Genomic DNA, 6,365 nt, shown 5'->3' on the forward strand with positions numbered 1-6,365 from the left:
CAGTACCCCATTAACTCTACATTAACATGAGGCCCATCATAGAACAAAGACAATCTGTCCTGATTGTGAGCACAGCGTCGCTGTAAGCACCAACAGAGGAGCGCCTCTCAGCGCTCTGATATATCCACGATCAGTCCCGCTGGAGGCTGAGCTGACACTTTTTATTACTCTGAAGGAACTGTTCACGAGTGTCACGGCCTGGACTCCACTGTGTTTTTATTTTCTTATAATGAAAACTGTTTTTAAAGCTCCGTCACCTTAACGTTATTGCTCTGTTTAAACACTGTCAGGTTATTAAACTGGATGTTCAGGTATCAGAGCGGCTCTCATTGGTGCAGGTTTCTGCTATGATCTGACCCGACCTTGTGGATCCATGCTGTCAGGTGTGACATCATCATGAGGTGCACTCACCTCCAGAAGGTTGTGATGACAGCATGCTGCGTCAACATTAAGAAGTTATCCCGTCCCTAATGTCTCTTCTGTTCACGTCAAGCTGGCCACAAACTGGAGGATTTTCAGATCTTAACTGATCTTAAAAACGTGGAGACCACAGAGACAAGAGAACAGTTTCCACCATCATCTGAACGCACACACGAGACGACTCATCGTTAGACCACACACAAGCTCTTTGTTGTAACGATTCCACGGACGAGATCTCACAGAAACTCACATGCTAAAACGTGACTTCAGAAGAAACAGCTTCTGTCTTTTGCCAGGCCGTCCTTGTAAATAAGAAGGAGGATCTGACTCGATCGGGAGCAGTAAATGAATCATAGTGACATCACATGAACATGTACAAACATGAAGACATGAAAAGTGTTCAGACTATCACAATGTTTTTATGATGAGTTTGGAGTATAATCTGCCTTCCTTAAAGACAGGGTCGGCCATTTTAAAAAACTAACATGACGAAAGTAGCATTCCCTCAGTGCTCCGTCTACACCCCCTCCCCTCTGTGCTCCCTCATAAGCCACGCCCCCTCACTCGCATACAGAGCGCCGTCCCTCCAGAAGTGGACCTCAGTTCATCTCTTGCATTGTGTAGAAACTACGTCGTCTCATGTCTCATTCAGCACTAAGTAAACTCACAGTATAAACTCCTAAAGTCATCAGTGATGCTCTTTGAGTGTGGGCTAGAGCACGCAAGAGGTAGAGAGCGAGCAGGGAGACAGGGAGGCGTCTGATTGGTTCATCAGATTGGTACCTCGTGGCAGACATTGGTTGAAGTTTTTACAGACTTACAAACTGATACAGATGATTTTCTTTGTTCCTTTTTCAGAGAACATGAGTTATTAATGTCTGTCAGGACCTAAAGACAATTTACACCAAAATCTTAAAAAGTGGATGTGGAGGAAATTAACAACCCTGACTTTAACAGACTGTTTTTACAAAAGAGGCAAAACTCCAGTCTCTCAGAGAGGAATCATGTTTTTGACCCTTACGTCGCCCTGTAGCGTCACACCAGCCCACCAATCTGCTTCGTGTTGCTGCGTCACCTGACGCCAAAAGGAAATGACCCGAGTAAAGCCGCTGACCAGGCAGGAGGGCGAGGAGGCTGGTACCATTCAGAGAGAGCTCAGTCTCTGAAAGAAAGAAACACTGTGAGTGAGCACATGAAGCGTTCAGCCAGCTGACAGATCGGAGCCGATCAATTGGTGGAATCAGACCATCGGTCAAATGAGCCTGAACACACATCCTGTGCACGCGCAGCAGACGGAGACGTCTTCTTTCATTTTTTGGCCTTTTCCCACCGATCGACAAACTCTGATAAATTGCACACCTGAAGAAAACAAAGAGCTGCAGTGCGCTAATGGATGATAAAAACACACAAAGAAGAAGAAGAGAGAGAGAGAGGAGAGGTCCATGGCGGTTAGAGAGCGGAGCGGGCTACATGTGGGCCATGTTAATGAAAGGGCATTTATCACCATTAGAGCGGTGATGGACACTGGCACATCTGTCCCTCCTGTGGAAGGAAGGCGAGGAGAGAGAGAGAGAGAGAGAGAGAGAGAGGAGAGAGAGTGAGCGAGAGAGAGAGATGAGAGAGAGAGAGGGAGGGGAGAGCAAGAGGGTGAAGAGTTGTGAATGTGTAAACGCTCTCCACAGTAATAATTACCTTTCAATAATCAAAGACATATCAGGAGAGGAGCTGGCACACAACCTGTCACTGTCTCCATGGAGACACACACACACACACACACACACACACACACACACACACACACACACACACACACACACACTCACTCTATACACACACACTCTTTACACACACACACACACACACACACACATACACACACACACACACACACACACACACTCACTCTATACACACACACTCTTTACACACACACACACACACACACACACACACTCACTCTATACACACACACTCTTTACACACACACACACGCACACACACACACACACACACACATACACACACACACACACACACACTCACTCTATACACACACACTCTTTACACACACACACACACACACACACACACACATACACACACACACACACACATACACACACACACACACACACACACACACATACACACACACACAAACACACACACACACACTCACTCTATACACACACACTCTTTACACACACACACACACACACACACACACACACACACACACACACACATACACACACACACACACACATACACACACACACACACACACACACACACACACACACACACACACTCACTCTATACACACAGTCATTTGCTAAAAAGCCGGGGTAATATTGCTTTAAATATGCAGAGAGGTGCCAAGACATGCAGGGAGGAAAAGGAGGCTGCAGGTGGGGAGGAGGTGATGATGGTCAGAAGATGACTACGAGGAGTCAACATGGTGAGGAGCAGGGTCATGTCAATGAAAGCTGCTGTCAAATAATTCAAAGCAACTATTATTTTTTAAAGAGTGAGCTGATGTGAGGATATAAGGAGGAGAATTCACCTGGAGCCAGTGGGAGGGGGTGGTGACCTTTATTCCCTGTGATCGCTGCACCACCATAGACTGTCTGCACGCCACCTCTACCATCTCCGTGCTCTAATCAACCTGCTGCTGCATGTTTCCTGTTCTCCAGGATGTTCTTCTCCACTCTTTAGTTCACATTGAGATTCTCTTCAACTACACGTAGCACTGATAGAAAGACAAATATTCTCATTATAGAGTCATATGGAGGACTCTGCTGCTGCGTCCACGTATTTCTTTACATCATGTCTTACCTCAGGAGACCCCCCCCCCCCCCCCTGTCTGACAGGGATAGTCTCCTGCTGTGAGGTGCATGTGTGAACAGACAGGTCAGGAGGTCTTCAGGAGCAGTCCTCTAGAAACTTTCAGGAGTGCAGATGTGAAAACAGCTGTCGACGTCAGCTCTCAATCAAATCCAGGGTGAGAAATTCATCTTCTATAAAAGAGCACAGCTAACCTTAGACACTGGTATGTAATGTGAAGCTCTCTCTGTAACTAAGGCCGCTGTCGTTCACACTCATCTTCACTCCTGCAACACTTTCTTTTATAAAGCCAACATTCCTCTCCATCCCCCTTTTTCCAATATCTGCCCGTGTCTCTCACAGCTTTAATAACGTTTGCCGGCGCAGAAGAGGGAGGAGCGGCGGGCTGGAGATACTTTCAGAAATGGAATTGAGATGTATTATTCACAGCCTCGGCTTTAGGTTTGGAGATATTGCAGTTTATCTTAATATCAACTGGCCTCGACTTCATTACCCCGCTGCTCGCACGCCTGATTTCTCCTGACATCTTGTCTGAGAGTCCTCCAGCGAGCAGAACGCTTCTCTCTGCTCCTGTATCTGGACTGTGAATGCAGCATCGGAGATCTCCATGCGCACACGCTCAGAGAACAATAACAGTTGTGTCACAGTCTCAGATGGTTGTAATAATTAAAGCTACACTTCATAAGGCGTCAGTGAGTGGGCGTGTGGAATTAAAATATATGTTTCAACACAGCGCTGCTGCCCTCGCTTTGTTTAATCAGTGCCCTCCTTTTCATCATTCTGTGAAAACTAAATGAGAGAATAAAAGAATTAACGGGCTGAGAGTTAATGACTTGTGTTCACTTTTTAAAGATTTCCATGCAGCTTCAGCAGCTTCTTTCAGCTCTTGATGATTTATGGAGTTTGACGTCGTCTCTATCCCACTTATTTCTCATTCAGATGATTCAGACGTTATATTGACATCCTCAAGATGTTTGAGACGTCTCCCCCGCACATTCGATCCATCCTGTCACTAAGATGTTCCTCCAGATGATGGACGAAGCCTGAGTGACGTCACCCGTCTGTTCCTGCAGGGGGGTCTAGAGGCTCATCGGCAGCAGCCGCCATGCTGGAAATGCTGTCTCAGTCTAACACCTAACTTCGTTCTCCGTATGCAGCACCGCCGGACAACTGGAGTCTCGAGACAAAGTGGTTTCTGTGGTAATTACAGCAACAGCCCAAGATAATACGATGCATGTGGTATAAAAACCTTTTAAAAACAACAACAAACAAACATAAGGTCATCGTTCTGAACCATCAAAACGGAGGGTTTTATTCCTCAAATAAACCGGATGTTTTAATGTTGTGATGTGTAACTGCTCATGGCTGCGCTCAAGCTCAAGAAACGGAGCCAGTAGGGCGGGGCCTGTTGTCCGATGGTTGATGTGGGGATTGGGTGTGAGCCTCGAATTATTCCCGCTATCTCTGCGGCGTGTGAATGTGTAGGTGTGACCTGCGGTGTAAAATCGCTTTGAGTCGTCAGAAGACTAGAAAAGACACATCGTTTCAAATCATGCCTGCTGATTGGATGAGGGAAACAGTCCAGAGATGAAAATTTAATCGGGGGATGTTTCATAGAACAAAAGAAGAAAGGAGCGTTAGAGGAACGTCTGCTTTGACTCGTGGCTCCTCTGATGGGGTCCAATGGCACCCGACCTTAACTCACCAAATGTAATTATCTTAAATAGAGAAATCTGAGAGGAATCGGACAGAGTCACGAAAAAGAGGCCAGATTTAGGGAGTAATTAGCAGGCAGAGCTGCGACATCACTAATATGGAGCAATAACTTGAGAAGATGTAGCGGCCTGTGGGCTGCACGAGGCAGACGCCACCGCTTTGAAAAGGTCAACAGTGACAGCATTGTGAGACTTTCTAATTAGGGAACGGCGAGCTGGTGCAGCGAGAGCGGACAGTCACTGCAGGAAATACACGAGTGGTGGATTTCACTGGACTGTGCAAACTCCAGTCAGCATGAAGAGAGCTCAAGAGGTTCAGGATTATCTTCAGGTTCAGTCGACTTGCAGAGAGAGAGGTCGGAGTTCAATGGCACGGCAAAGACGGTCCTGAAGTTAGGGTTAGTTAGGTTGGATATCATGTCGCATCACGCATGCTCGCTGTCCACCCTGCATCCGTCAAATATTTACTTCTCTGCGAATGTCAGTTTCCCCTTGTAAACATTATAACACGTGGTGCTTTTATTTTGAAGGTGGACTAACTGAAGTGTGGTGCTTTTATTTTGAAGGTGGACTAACTGAAGTGTGGTGCTTTTATTTTGAAGGTGGACTAACTGAAGTGTGGTGCTTTGATTTGAAAGTGTACAAAAGGATGTGTGGTGCTTTTATTTTGAAGGTGGACAAACTGAAGTGTGGTGCTTTTATTTTGAAGGTGGACAAACTGAAGTGTGGTGCTTTTATTTTGAAGGTGGTGTAACTGAAGTGTGGTGCTTTTATATTGAAGGTGCACAAAATGAAGAGTGGTGCTTTTATTTTGAAGGTGGACAAACTGAAGCGTGGTGCTTTGTATTAACGAGCTGTTGACTCAAACACTCAGAGGCTCATCAAGAAACGGCTGACGCTGAGCTGAAAATGTTTTTCTCTGGTGTTGACACAGGTCAAAGATCAACATTCCAATCATCAATCAATCAATCAATTTGTATTTGTATAGCGTCAACTCATAAGTGTTATCTCGAGACACTTTACAAGAAGCAGGTAAAATACCTTACTCTTTGTCTGTTAACATTACAAAAGAGCAGGTAAAAAGACCTTACTCATTGTTATGTTACAAAAAGCAGGTAAAAGACCTTACTCATTGTTATGTTACAAAGATCCGGCCTATCCATCATGAGCACTTTAGCAAAGCAGCAAAAGTTACAGTGGTAAGAAAAAACTGTCTTATTAAAAGGCAGAAATCTTCGGCCGGATCCCCGGCTCATGACCAAACAGTCTTCACAGGCCTAGACTGCGCCGGGCTTGGAAAGGGATAGGGGGAGAGATGGGATAAGATGCAGGAAGAGGGATAGAGAGCAAGGGGGTGGGGGGAGGCAAGCCGTCTATCAGCAA

This window comes from Labrus mixtus, chromosome 10 (assembly GCF_963584025.1).
Source record: "Labrus mixtus chromosome 10, fLabMix1.1, whole genome shotgun sequence".
Lineage (NCBI taxonomy): Eukaryota > Metazoa > Chordata > Actinopteri > Labriformes > Labridae > Labrus > Labrus mixtus.